The sequence below is a fragment of the Marmota marmota genome, unplaced genomic scaffold (assembly GCF_001458135.2).
Source record: "Marmota marmota marmota unplaced genomic scaffold, marMar, whole genome shotgun sequence".
Classification (NCBI taxonomy): domain Eukaryota; kingdom Metazoa; phylum Chordata; class Mammalia; order Rodentia; family Sciuridae; genus Marmota; species Marmota marmota.
This window is the reverse complement of record NW_025999960.1, coordinates 16917430-16932154: the sequence shown is the minus strand read 5'-3', so window position 1 is coordinate 16932154 and position 14725 is coordinate 16917430. Positions and strand designations below refer to the sequence as shown.

The window sequence follows — 14725 nt, the reverse complement described above, 5'->3', positions numbered from 1 at the left end:
TTTTTTTTTTTTTTTTTTTTTTAATTGTTCTTTTTAGTTATACATGACAGTAGAATGTATTTTGACATACTATACATACATGGAGTATAACTTCCCATTCTTATGGTTGTAAATAATGTGGAGTTACACTGGTCAGGTATTCATATATGAACATAGGAAAGTTATGTTCAATTCATTCTACTGTCTTTCCTATTCCCAAACTTCCTCCCTTCCTTTCATTCCCCTTTGTCTAATCCAGTGAACTTCTATTCTCTGCCCCCCATCCCCAATTGTGTGTTAGTATGCAATTCAGCCTTTGGTGTTTGGGGATTGGCTTATTTCACTGAGCATGATAATTTCCAGGTCCATTCATTTGCCTGCAAATGCCATAATTCCATTCTTATTCTTTTTTTTTTTTTTTTTTTTTACAGATGGACAGCATGACTTTATTTTATTTATTTATTTTTATGTGGTGCTAAGGATTGAACCCAGTGCCTCACATGTGCTAGGCAAACACTTTGCCACTGAGCTACAGCCCCAGCCCCAATTCCATTTTTCTTTATGGCTGAGTAATATTCCATTGTATATATATATACCACATTTCTTTATCCATTCATCTGTTGAAAGGCACCTAGATTGGTTCCATAGCTTAACTATTATGAATTGAATTGCTGTGAACATTGATGTGACTACATCACTATAGTATGCTGATTTTAAATCCTTTGGGTATATATTGAGGAGTGGGATAATGGGTCAAGTGGTGTTTCTATTCCAAGTTTTCTGAGGAATCTCCATACTGCTTTCCAAAATGGTTGCACCAATTTGCAGTCCCACCAGCAACGTATGAGTGTAATTGTTCCCCCACATCCTTGCCAACATTTATCATTACTTACATTCTTTTTTTTAAATATATATATTTTTTCGTTGTAGATAGACACAATGCCTTTATTTATTTATTTATTTACCTATCGGTCTGTTTATTTATTTATTTATTTATTTATTTATTTATTTATGAGGTGTTGAGGATCGGACCCAGTGCCTCACATGTGCTTGGCAAGCATTCTACCACTAAGCCACAATCCCAACCCCTATCATTCCTTATAGTCTTGATAATTGCCATTCTGACTAGAGTGAGATGAAATCTCAGTGTAGTTTCTATTTGCATTTCTCTTATTGCTAGAGATGTTGAACATTTTTTCATATATTTATTGCTTGATTATATTTCTTCTGTGAAGTATCTGTTCAGTTCCTTTGCCCATTTATTGATTGGGTTATATGTTTTTGTGGTAGTAAGTTTTTTGAGTTCTTTATATATTTTGGAGATTAATGCTCTGAGGTGGCAAAGATTTTCTCCCATTCCTAAGGCTTTCTGCTCATGTTCTTGATTGTCTCCTTAGCTGTGAAGAATTTTTTTTTTTTATATACCATCCCATTTATTGTTTCTTGACTTTACTTCTTGTGCTTTAGGAGTCTTATTGAGGAATTCAGTTCCTAAGCCAACATTATGGAGTTTGGGTCCTACTTTTTCTCCTAGTAGATATAGGGTCTCTAGTCTAATGCCTCGGTCCTTGTTCTACTTTGAGTCTTGTGCAGGGTGAGAGATGGGGTTTAATTTCATTTTGCTACATATGGATTTCCAGTTTACCAGCACATGTGTTGAAGGGGCTATCTTTTCTCCAAGGTATGTTTATGGTGCCTTTGTCTAGTATGAGATAACTGTATTTATGTGGGTTTGTCTTTGTGTCTTCTATTCTGTGACATTGGTTTTCATGTCTGTTTGGTGCCAATATCATGTCGTTTTTGTTACTATAGCTCTGTAATAAAATTTAAGGTCTGATATTAGGATGCCTCCTGCTTTAACTTTTCTTGCTGAGCACTGCTTTGGCTATTCTGGGGCTCTTATTTTTCCAAATGAATTTGATGATTGCTTTTTCTATTTCTAGGAAGAATGTCATTGGCATTTTACTAGGAATTGCATTAAATCTGTATAGCATTTTTGGCAGTGTGGCCATTTTGACAATGTTAATTCTGCCTATCCAAGAACAGGGGAGATCTTTCCATCTTCCAAGGTCGTCTTCAATTTCTTTCTTTAGTATTTTATAGTTTTCATTGTAGAGGTCATTCACCTTTTGTTAGATTGATGCCCAAATATTTTATTTTTTTCAAGGCTATTATGAATGGGATAGTTTTCCTAATTTTTCTTTCAATTGATTTATTACTGATGTATAGGAACATAATTGATTTATGGGTGTTAATTTATATCCTGCTACTTTGCTGAATTCATTTATGAGTTCTAAAAGACTTTTTTTTTTAGTACTGGGGATTGAACTCAGGGGCACTCGACCACTGAGTCATATCCCAAACCCTGTTTTGTATTTTATTTAGAGACAGGGTCTCACTGAGTTGCTTAGTGCCTCACTTTTACTGAAGCTGGCTTTGAACTTGTGATCTTCTTGTCTCAGCCTCCTGAACTGCTGGGATTACAGGCGTATGCCACCATGCCAGGCTGATTTCTAAAAGTTTTTTTGGTCTTTAAATATTGAATCATGTCCTCAGCAAATAAGGATAGTTTGAGTTCTTCTTTTCCTGTTCTTATCCCTTTAATTTCTTTCTTCTGTCTAATTGCTCTGGATGGAATTTCAAGGACTATGTTGAGTAGAAGTGGTAAAAGGGGCATCCTTGTCTTGCTCTGGTTTATACAGGGAATGCTTTCAATTTTTCTGTATAGAATGGTGTTGGCTTTGGTTTTACAATGTTGAGGTATGTTCCTACTATGCCTGGTTTTCTAGTGTTTTGAACATGAATGGATGCTGTATTTTGTCAAATGCTTTTTCTGCTTCTATTGAGATAATCATGTTTTTTTTTTTAGTTGTTGATGTACCTTTAATTAATTAATTAATTAATGTACTTATTTATATGCAGTGTTGAGAATTGAACCCAGTGTCACACATGCTAGGCAAGTGCTCTACCATTGAGCTACAACTCCAGCCCAATCATGTGATTCTTTTCTTTAAGTCTATTGGTGTGATGAATTATATTTATTGATTTCTGTATGTTGAACCAACTTTGCATCCCTGGAATGAACTCCATTTGATCATGGTGCACTGCCTAGCATGTTTTTGTATGTGATTTTCCAGTTTTTTATTAAGAATTTTTGTATCTATGTTCATCAGGGATATTGGTCTGAAGTTTTCTTTCCTCAATGTGTCTTCGTCTGGTTTTGGTATCAGGGTGATACTATCTTCATAAAATGAGTTTGGAAGAATTCCTCCTTTTCTATTTCATGGAATAATTTGAAGAGGATTGGTGTTAGTTTTTCTTTGAAGGTCTGGTAGAACTTGGCTGAGAATCTGTCTGGTCCTGGGCTTTTCTTTGTTGGTAGGCTTTTGATGGTGTCTTCAATTTCCTTGCTTAAAATTGATCTGTTTAAATTTTCTATGTCCTCCTGATTCCACTTGGGTAGTTTAAATGTCTCTAGAAATTTGTCATTGTCTTCTAGATTTTCTATTTTATTAGAGTCTAAATTTTCAAAATAGCTTCTAATTATTGTCTATATTTCGGTAGTGTCTGTTGTTATATTTTCATTTTCACCACAAATTTTAGTAATGTGAGTTTTGGCCATGAACTCCTGAACTCAAGTAATCCTCCTACCTCAGCCTCCTAAGGAACTGGGACTATGTTCCACTATGTCTGTGGCTAAGACTGTTTTTGCTTTCTTACTTCCTTCATAACATAATTTCTTTTCTTTTCTTTTCTTTTTTTTTTTTTTTGGTACTGGGAATTGAACCCAGGGATGCTTTACCACTGAGCTACATCCCCAACCTTCTTTTAATATTTTTCTTTTCAGACAGAGTCTCAAAAGTTGCCAAGGCTGACATCAAGTTCGTAACCATCCTGTCTCAACCTCTCAAGTCACTAGGATTACAAACATGCCCCACCAAACTCAGCCTAATTTAAAAATTTTAAAATAGTTGTAAAAGATTTACCATTTGGGGGAAAAGAAGTTGTAAAAGATGACATTCCTGCGCACATCATGATATTTAAGAATGAAATGGTTAGCCAGGTGCGGTGGTGCATGCCTATAATCCCAGTGACTCGGGAAGATTGCAGGTTCAAAGACAGCCTCAGCAACATAGTAAGACCCTGTCTCAAAATAAAAAATAAAAAGGGCTGGGGCGGGAAGCTGGGGCTGTAGCTTATTGGTAGAGCACTTGACTAGCATGGGTGAGGCACTGGGTTCGATCCTTAGCACCACAGAAAAAGTAAATAAATAAAGTCATAAAAATATATATTTTTTAAAGGGGAAGGGGCTAAGGATGTGGCTCAGTGGGTAAGCACCCCTGGGTTCAATCCCTGCTGTCCCCCAAAAAAGAATGAAATGGTTTCATTACTATTCTAATTGCATTCCATGTAATTTAAGTACAACAGTGATCCACCCCCCCCCCCATATAGAGGATCAGAATTATAGGAGTGATTAAATACAGATACCAACCATTTAAAAAAATACATAACCATGATTTTCTTTATGAGTTAGAATTTTTATATTATTCCTATGTTTCCTTTAACCCATATTTCCATTTGCCTCTCCCATAGACTTCATTTTTATTTTTTCCTATAATACTAGGGATTGAACCCAGGGGTGCCCCAGCCCATTTTTTTAAATTGATCTATCTATCTATCTATCTATCTATCTATCTATTTATTTATTGGTACTGGGGATTGAACCCAGTGGCACTTAACTACTGAGCCACATTCTCAGTCCTTTTTTTAAAATATTATTTTTAATTGTAGATGGACCTTTATTTTATTTATTTATTTTTATGTGGTGCTGAGGATCAAACTCAATGCCTCATACGTGCAAGGCAAGTGCTCTGCCACTGAGCCACAACCCCAGACATATTTTTATTTTTTATTTTGAGATAGGGACTCATTAAGTTGCTGAGGCTGGCTTTGAACTTGGAATCCTCCTGTCTCAGCTTCCTGAGCTGCTGGGATTACAGGCTTGCACTATTGCGCCTGACCACCACCCCCCCTTTTTTTTTACTTTGAGGCAGGGTCTAATTTTCTCAGGCTGGTCTCAAATTCAGTGATCTTCCTGCCTGACACTCTTGAGTAGCTGGGATTATAGCCACTACACTCAACATCCCCATAGACTTGTATCCGACCATAACATTTTAATGCTTAAATGTCTTTTATTGATTATCCTGCCATATTCCTTTGAAACAAACAAAAAAAAAATTTAAATATTTTTTTTTTAGTTGTAGTTGAACACAATATCTTCATTTTATTTATCTGTGTGGTACTGAGGATTGAACCCAGGGCCCTGCACATGCTAGGCGAGCGCTGTACTGCTTACCCACAGTCCCAGTTCCTGAAACAAAAATTTGTTTCAACCAAAACTAAAGAGGTTTTAGGAAATCTTTCATTTTCATTAGTAGTTCAAAAATTATTTCTTCTGAATAGAATTATCACAATTATGTAACTTTTTAAAAAAAACAAAGATATTACATGTTTAATAAGTAATTAAACATGAAAAAGTGCTAGAGATGTAACTCCATGATAGAGCACATACTTAGTGGGTTCAATCCCCAGCACCAGAAAAAGAAATAAGTTTATTATACATGCATCTATTAATGAGGTCAATGGAATAGTTTCATTCCCTACCCTCACCCTAGCACACAATTAATGTGTCTGAAGAATACTGCCTATTAATTGCTAAAATGACTCAGCATTCAGCATCAATTGTATCTTGATTTTTCCCCCTAGATATAGGTGCTGTGGAGCCTAATTTACCTAAATTAATAAATAGGAACTGATAGAGTTTTGTTACAACCTCAACACTGGGTTTTTTTGTTATGTACTAAAAATTATATAGTGATGTTATCACAAATTATTTTGAGTCATGTATCATTTGACAATTTGAGATTAGGTCACTCTTCAATTCTAACAAAAGGAAAGAATTAGAAACCATGTGACTCATACAAGAGTGTTACCAGTCATTAGAATTCACTTTTGTAATTCCGCTTTGGCACCATGATGCTTTTACACCCAAGGCCAGAGCACCTTTGTAGTACTCTAGTATTCTCAGTAGTATTCTATTATTTTGTTAAAAGGGAGATGGGAATTTGAGATGGGGAAATGGAGAAGAAAAACTAAAAAGGATTTAAGAAAGTTGAAGACCTGGATGTCAGTTCTCACATAAGGGCCTATTAGTGTCTTTGTTCCCCTTGGAAAATTTGGGGGTTAACCAAGAGAAATGCATACTCCACTTTTAAGATGACTGTTCTAGAGCCTCTGTTTTATTTATTTCTTTTTTAATGTAGGTGGAAATAATACGTTTTATTTTATTTTTATGTGGTGCTGATCAAACCCAGTGACTCATGCATGCCAGGCGAGTGCTCTAGCACTGAGCCACAAACCCAACCCCTCTGTTTTAAAATTTCAAAATCAGACATGGGGAGGACCCCCCTAAAAACAAACAGACTCATGAAGCAGGCTTTTGGAAATTGGGAGGAAAACACTTACATGATTCTATAGAAATTCAGGTATACTCTATTTGTGACCTATAAATCCCATCATATAAACCCCACCTTAGGAACACAGAAATAGGGTCTTTTTAATGTTTTTTACTTAAATCTAACATTATGAAAAGCCACATTGTCAAAATAATATAGCAAACCAAAGTTTTTAATAATCAGAAATTTTTCTTGCCTTTTTTCAGATGATACAGAACTTTCAGGAAGAAGCCTGTTTTATTCTGGACACAATGAAAGGTAATAAAATTGTAAGAGAAATAACTTTTAGTTTCTAAGTCTTTCAAAACCTTTTTTCAGGCTGTGAGTGCAGTTCAGTGGTAGAGCACATGCTTAGCATGCACTGGGTCCTGGGTTCAATCCCCAGAACCAAAGGAAAATAAAGCTCTTTTCATATTTGACTTTTTTAAAGAGAAATATGGAAGAAATCATATATGCAATAAAAAAGTGGTATTACTAGAGATTGTTTCTTTGTGTGAGTTGGCCTTTTCACCATTATCAAAATCAATAAAGAACACTGACAACTCTCTACCATTCTCTTCCATCTTTTTTTTTTAATTAGGAAATCTTTATTTATTTATTTTTATGTGGTACTGAGGATCGAACCCAGTGCCTCACACATGCAAAGCAGGTGCTCTACCAGTGAGCCCCAACCCCATCCCCCATTCTCTTCCATCTGACAAATGAGGAAATCAAGGCACATTATTTTTATAATACCTATTTTTTTTAAACATTTATTTTTTAGGTGTAGATGGACACAACACAATGCCTTTATTTTGTGGTACTGAGGATCGAACCCGAGTCCCGCCCGTGCTAGGCGAGCACTCCACCTCTGAGCCACAATCTCAGCCCCTATAATACCTATTTATTATGTATGCTCCTTGACTTATGATAGGGTCACATCCTGATAAACCCATCCTAAGCTGAAAATGTCAAAAGTTGAAAATGCATTTAATGCACCTAACCTATCCAACCTTATAGCTTGACAACCCAGCACATTGTAGAATTCTAAGTTGTTTTCCCAGGTGATCTTGCTGCTTACCCCAAACTGTGTCTCATTGCCACTGCCCAGCATCATGATAGAGTTTCATACCACTTATTCCTAGCCCAGGAAAAGATCAAAATTCAAATTACATTTTCTACTGAATGCATATCACTTTTGCACCTTTTGTTAGCCTAAGTATCATAAATGGAATTATCATAAGTCAGGCTCCATCTGTACAAAGCATTCTATGCTAAATGAAAAGTATGTTGCTTTTTTTTTTTTTTTTAAACCAGGGATTTAACACAATGGTGGTGGTTAACCACTGAGCCACATCCCCAGCCAGTTTTTTATTTTAAGACAAGGTCTCACTAAATTGCTGAGGCTGGGTTTGAACTGTTCTTCTGCCTCAGCCCCACAAGCTGTGAGATTACAGGTGTGAGTCACCATGCCCAGTTAGTATGCAGCCCTTATCTTGTGCTGGCTTTATTCCCTCTCACAAGAACCTTACCATAGTTTTTTTCTCCTACTGTTTTAAAGGTGACTAAAAATTCTCCCTTTCTCTCTCTCTTTTTTGCAGCAGAAACCAATGATAGCTATCATATTATACTGAAGTAGGAGTGGAGCATCCCATGCTCAGTGGCTGCTGCTTTCCTCACCTCTTGAAAACTGCCCTCTTGGCATGTGAATGGAGATTTGAAGGTCTGCAGGAATCTGGCTCATCTGACTGTGTAGGGGGAATCTAGACCCTGGAGGCAGAATCCCAGCCCTCTGTGTTGGCCTAAGCTCTGTGTCACACACAGATCACTGCCCAACATGCAGTTCTGCAGAGATTTTTTTTAGTTACACTTTTGGCCCCTGTTATTGGATATCAGTAGGAACTCCACATCATTTAGGTTATATGTAGGGCATAGTAATGATGGGAATTGTGTGATGTTTAATGGAAAGATGTTAAATTTTGTGATATGGAGTCATGTAATTTTTTTCTAATATAAAAATGAACATCTATATTCATAAGACTAGGTCCTCAATCTCTTTTGCATCAACCATATTGTCATCTCTTTTTTTGTTTTGTTTTAGGTTTTTGTTTTTTGTTTTGTTTTGTTTTGTTTTTTTGCCACAATTGGTTCCTGAAAACTTCATCAATGAGGGGAAATACACGAAGAATTTCTTCTGGTTCACTTGTAATACTATAACCGGTAGTTGTTTTGGCCAGTTATTTATTGAGCCAGGCAGAAAATTTTCTAAATGGATTATCTTGTTTACTTCCTGTATGAAGTAGGCACTACAGTGATCCCTAACTAAAGATGGGGAAATGGAGACACATAGTGGCTAAGAAGCTTGCGAAATAACAGGCAACTAGCAAGTAGTGATGCTGAAATTCAAACCTAGGCTAACTGATATTATTTTCCATCCAGTATCACCAGTGCCACCCTTCTTTATAGCCTATGCTCACCATTGTTTCTTACCATGGCTTTTCTGAGGAACTAAGTAAGGAATTAACCACTGAAAAAGACAAACCACACCTAAATAATAATGAACAAATCAAGACCTACAAAAGATACTTTTAAAGTGACATCTGCTATCAGAATCATAATTAGAGGTGGTAAAAACTCAGGATTATCTGTAACTCCTAAAATTCATTGTTCTTGAACGACATTTTTAAACCATTTATATATGAGTTAGGCCATTACTGCTTTCACCTCTGAATCTTCTCTTGGTATAGGAAATACTTTTACTCATGTAGTATTATTTTATATAAACTTTACAAGAAATTAATTCCTGTCAGACATGGTGACACATACCTAAGTCCAGTGACTTATGAGGCAGAGACAGGAGGATTGAAAGTTCAGGGCCAGCCTGGGCAATATAGAAAGACCCTGTCTTAAAGTAAAAATTTTAAAAAGGGCTGTGGAGGTAGCTCAATGGTAGAGCTCTTCTGGGTTCAGTCCCCAGTATCAAAAAGAAAAAGAAGATATTAATTCCTGTCCTATTTGCACTCTTACCATACGTTTTTGTTCTTCCTTAAGAATGAGAGAGTGAGAGAGAGTGTGTATGTATATGTGTGTGTGTGTGTGTGTGTGTGTATCATCATGGATCTTCTTTTTTCTCTTGTAGTTTTAGAAATCTCTCCACAGTTTATATTGAGGTGAACAAAGACAATGTTAAGATTCTGTATTGGATGTGTGTGTGTGTTTGTGTGTTTAAAGTATTTGACAGAGTTTTAACTTTTTTTTTACAGATATTTTTATTTATTAAAATCAACCTGTGGGCTGGGGTTGTGGCTCAGTGGTAGAGTGCTCACCTAGCATGCACGAGGCACTGGGTTCGATCCTCAGCACCACGTAAATGTAAAATAAAGATATTGTGTCCACCTAAAACTAAAAAATAAATATTACAAAAAATTCAACCTGCAATGCATTCTAATTTCTTTTGGTTTGAAACAAATTGAGAATCTTAAAACCAGAAAATTAAGTCAGTGACTTTTTATTTTTAAATTTATTTTTATGTGGTGCTGAGGATCGAACCCAGGGTCTCACATGTGCTAGGCAAGGGCTCTACCGCTGAGCCACAACCCCATCCCCAAGTCAGTGACTTCTTTAAAACTGACTTGGGCAACTCAACATGTTAAGCCAAAATGCTTTTTTAAAGAGTGATTACTTGATGCCCCATTTTGAGGAGAAATTTTTAGTTGTTTTGTGTTCCTATAATTGAGTCTCTGCTTCAGTGAAGTTGGCTCTCCTTTCCTTAGCAGGTTACTATTGGTTATGATTTTTCCCCCCTATTTTGATGTTAGGATAGCAGGGTTGGACTAGGTGACTTTTAAGGTTCCTTTCAAATCTGTGAATCTATGATTCTTATGTATTGCAAATGATGCATAGAATTCTATTAATATATTGACTATAAATTATAATTATTAATTTTTACTTGAAGTCAGGGTTTTATTAGAACAGTATTTATGAAAATGAATTTATACAGCATTGTAATTACAGATCTTTAATTTTACCGGAAAATATATTGGGCTTTCTTTAGCTCTCCACCAACACATTTATTGTGCCAGTGTGATATAATTGGTAAGAATTGGTATAGTAATAGAACATTGTAATTATTTTATTTGCTTTACAAAATTGCATATGTTCACTATTGATCCTTTTAATTAAATGTAAATTTTAAACTACCTTTTTCATTTTAAAAGTAATACACAAAATTATAAGTTAAAACAATAAAGAAGGGCATAACTTTCTCCTTATCTTTTAGTCCCACACTAAAGAGGTAATCATTGCATTTCCCCTTTCCAGTATACACACACAAACACACACACACACACACACACACACTCTCTCTCTCTCTCTCTCTCTCTCAGAAGGGTTCATGTTACACTAATAATCTGCAACTTCATTTTTGTATTTAACATACATTGAACATCTTTATCTTTCTATATTAGAATTTATAGTTGTATTCATTTTTTAAAATAACTATTCTCTATGGATGCCATTCAGGTTAAATATATTTGAACTTTCATTTTTATGAGTTTTTTTTTTGCACGTATCTCTAAAATATATTTCTAGAAGCAAAATTTGCTGGATTTTATCTTTTTGTGATAGTAAATTTTAAAGTAAATGGTTTTGTGTTTCCATTATATTGAAGGCATATAAGAAGCAGAATGGTTGTATTTTAGACCCTTCCGAGAAGTGGAATAGCATTCTATTTGACTTACTATTGTCTATACTGTTCCCTTGAAGAATAGTAGGTTCCATGTAGGAAAATCTGTATAAAGACTTGATAATTCAATTGGGAAATAAAAGGGGGGAGGAGTTGTAGCAGGACTCTTAAGGATTATTAGTCACTAAATGAATTGTGCTATTAACTAATAGGATTTTTTGTCCAATATTATGGCCCAATAAGAATGTTTGCCCACATAAATGATTTATTTGAGAAGTCCTTTAAAAGGAAGAGAAATTAAAATGGTCTTATTGGCTGGAAAGTGATTATAATATAACAAATAGAAATAGCTAACGACCCAAAAAGGCAAGGTCTACTTGAGAGGCAAGTGTTCTCATTCCTGGAAGTCAGTCACTTTGAGGTACTGGGGTGCTTGCAAGGGTCACAGCATAATCTCACCACTGAGCTGGAGGTACATGGGAAGTTTGGTAAGTAAGGATGGGAAGTTTGTGGGATAATGGAGCCAGCCATTTTTTATTTATGTGTAATGGAAGACTGCTCTCAAAACCCTTTATATACCAAAATATTCTAAGATAGTCTTTTGTATAGGGTTGCTGCAGAGATTGAACTGTTTTGCAAATCACCATGAAAGGCTGACTGAAACGTCATCATTCAGTCTTGAAAGTAACCTACTTAGAGTATAAATATTTGAAGCCAGGACTGACTTCTCCCTCATTGTAACTTTTTTCTCTGGCCAGGACCAACAATTTTAGATAGTTTGGCACTGAAAGCTAAAGTAGAACCATTTTATTATTTTACTAAATCATTAGTCTGCTTTCTTGGCCATGGATGGTTCTTCTACAGGTATCTGATTTGTTATGGCCCCTACTGGTTTGTCACAAGAACTCCAGTCTTAACAGGAATGGCACAAATGTCCCACATAGCTGAATCATTTATATTCTGTATCAGAGAGGATAGCTCTCTGTGAAAAGAGCATTGTTTTTCACATAAATGCTCTTATTTTCTTAGTTGTGGGGTAAAGCTTTTTCTGCTAGAATATTTATTTTTAGTTTATGATTACATTTTTACTTCATCATACTAATTCTAAGACTTAAACGAGGAATGATCTGGGAAAGATGTCCTATGTGACATGACAGTAATGCTACCAGCAACTGCTTTTATTCTGCGGATTCCTTGCTTCTTTCAATGACCTTGTATTTTACCTTCAACCTTGAACCACTTCCTTAATCTTTCTACATCTTCCCTCTTTATTTTCACATTTCTTTTATGTTGTTCCTTATGAACACAGGCCTATTCTAAAATGCTACCTGAAAAACTGCAAGTAAGACAAGCATTTGCATTCTCAAATTCAAAAATTTAAAAGTTGTATATAATTTTTTATGACTAATTTCAATTATAAGGAAACTTGCTTTTAAAAATAATACTATCATATTGTAATTATATTATTTTCTACTGTGTATGTGATCTTTTGGGACATGAATAATAACTAGTTTATTAAAATGAGGAACATATATACCTCATCTTAAAAAAAAAAACTAAGTTTTTTAGTTTTTTTTCCTTAGTTTTTTTTTTTTTAAGATGAGGTATATGTTCCTCATTTTAATCACTACAGATTCCTGTTTTATTTTTGAGTTCTGTCTAATTTTCCATTTAAAGGATTAGTTAATATCTTTCCCTAGACATCTTTATAATCTTGCTTCAGATTTTCATTCACTTACTTGAATTTATTAAGCTTACTCTCTAGTGCTAGGGTTCAGTGGTAGAATACTTGCCTAGTATGCATAAGGCCCTGGATTCAATCCTTAGCACTACAAAAAAAAAAAAAAGAAGAAGAAGAAGAAGAAGAAGAAAGGAGATAATAATTCATACAGTAGGGGTTTAATAATAGGGGTTGTTCAGAGATTCAAATGGAAAATGACTATGAAACAATTTTATTTTGTACTTTATATATCTATTTAGTTGCTCAGTAAACTAAAGATACTCCTGAGTATAAGATTGCCTTCCTATGTAGATATAACTGCAAGATGGATATATAAATACTGCCCAGAACACGAAATCTGACTTTGGGGATTTTATCCACAGCTGCTGTTTTTTATTCATTCATTCATTCATTCATTTATTTGCTGTTCTGGGGATTGAACCCAGCCGTGTTCTACCACTAAGTTACATTCCCAGCTCTTTTTATTTTTTATCTTGAGACAGGGTTAGTTGCTTATTTGCTCAGGCTGGCCTTGAACTTGCGATCCTCCCGCCTCAGCCTCCTGAGTAGCTGTTAATTATAGGCAAGCACTACCTTGCCAGGGTTTTGTGGCTTCTGTTTGCAGTGCTTGTTTTTGGTCTTATGTCTTTTGATTTTTTTTTAACCCCTAAAACTAGCTATTAGTAATTTGTGTGCATTCCCAGCTGTCCATACATAAGCTCCAGCATGGTCTGGACAAAGCAGTAATATTTAGAATGGCACATCCAGTGTTATTCTTAACATAATAATATTAGCATTTTTCTCACTTTTCTTTGTAATTCTATTTCAAAGACATAGAAATTCTTTTCCTATTCTTATGCACTTGAGCTTCCTTAGCAGCTGCCATCAGACCTTTGCCTTCCAAAGGCCCTGCTTACTGGAGCAGAATTGCAGTTATTATGGGTTAACTGGCACAACTGTAGTAACTTAACCTAGTGATTGTATCATAAGGGCTAAATAGAGTGAATAAGTGACTTCATGATGCGTAGTTGTGATATTTGCTAGAAGTCCAGATGATCTTTTAACCGATCTAGAGCTTCTTGCAAAATTGAATTCTGCTGTTTTTTCAAAGAATGTGCTACTCATGATTTGACATCTTCTAGTTTTTTGTTTTGTTTTGTTTTTCTTTCTTTCTTTTAGGTGGACACAATATCTTTATTTTTATGTGGTGCTGAGGATCAAACCCAGTTCCTCACACATGCCAGGCAAGTGCTCTACCACTGAGCACAACCCCAGCCCCTCTTTCTTTTTGCACTAGGGATTGAACCCAGGGGCACTTAACCACTGAGCCAGATCCCCAGCCCTTTTTATTTTTAACTTGAGATGGGGTCTCGATGAGTTGCTTAGGACCTAAGTTGCTGAGGCTGGCTTAGAACTTGCAATCCTGTCTCAGCCTCCTGAGCCACTAACATAACAGGCTTGCACCACCATGCCTGGCCTCTTGTTTTTATAGTACTGGGATTGAACCTAGGGCCTTCTGCATACTAAGCAAGAGTACTACCATTGAGCTACCTTTTTAAAAAATTTTGTTTTGAGACGGGATCTCACTAAATTGGCCAGGCTGGCTTTGAACTTGTGATCCACCTGCCTCAGCCTCCTCAGTAATGGTATTACAGGCATTTTCCACTGCACCCAGCCTTTGCTACTTTCTAGTTTGATGGCATTAATCAATAAACCTGGACATTGAGGTTGACAAATTTCTATGACTGTTGGAACTCTGAATGTGCAGGCCTATGAGATACCTTTTTAGCCTGCTCAACATCCCCTTTAGGCTGTTTTTTTTTTTTTTTTTTTTTTTTTTTTTTTTTT

At 35.6% G+C, this 14725-nt stretch overlaps 1 long non-coding RNA gene across 1 annotated transcript; it reads left to right on the top strand.

Moving 5' to 3' along the window:
* Positions 1-5005: 5005 nt before the first annotated feature.
* On the top strand, positions 5006-10672 carry LOC107148862. Its single transcript, XR_001504313.2, has 2 exons — positions 5006-6752; positions 8075-10672. It is a non-coding gene; the product is annotated as an uncharacterized LOC107148862 (long non-coding RNA).
* Positions 10673-14725: the final 4053 nt, after the last annotated feature.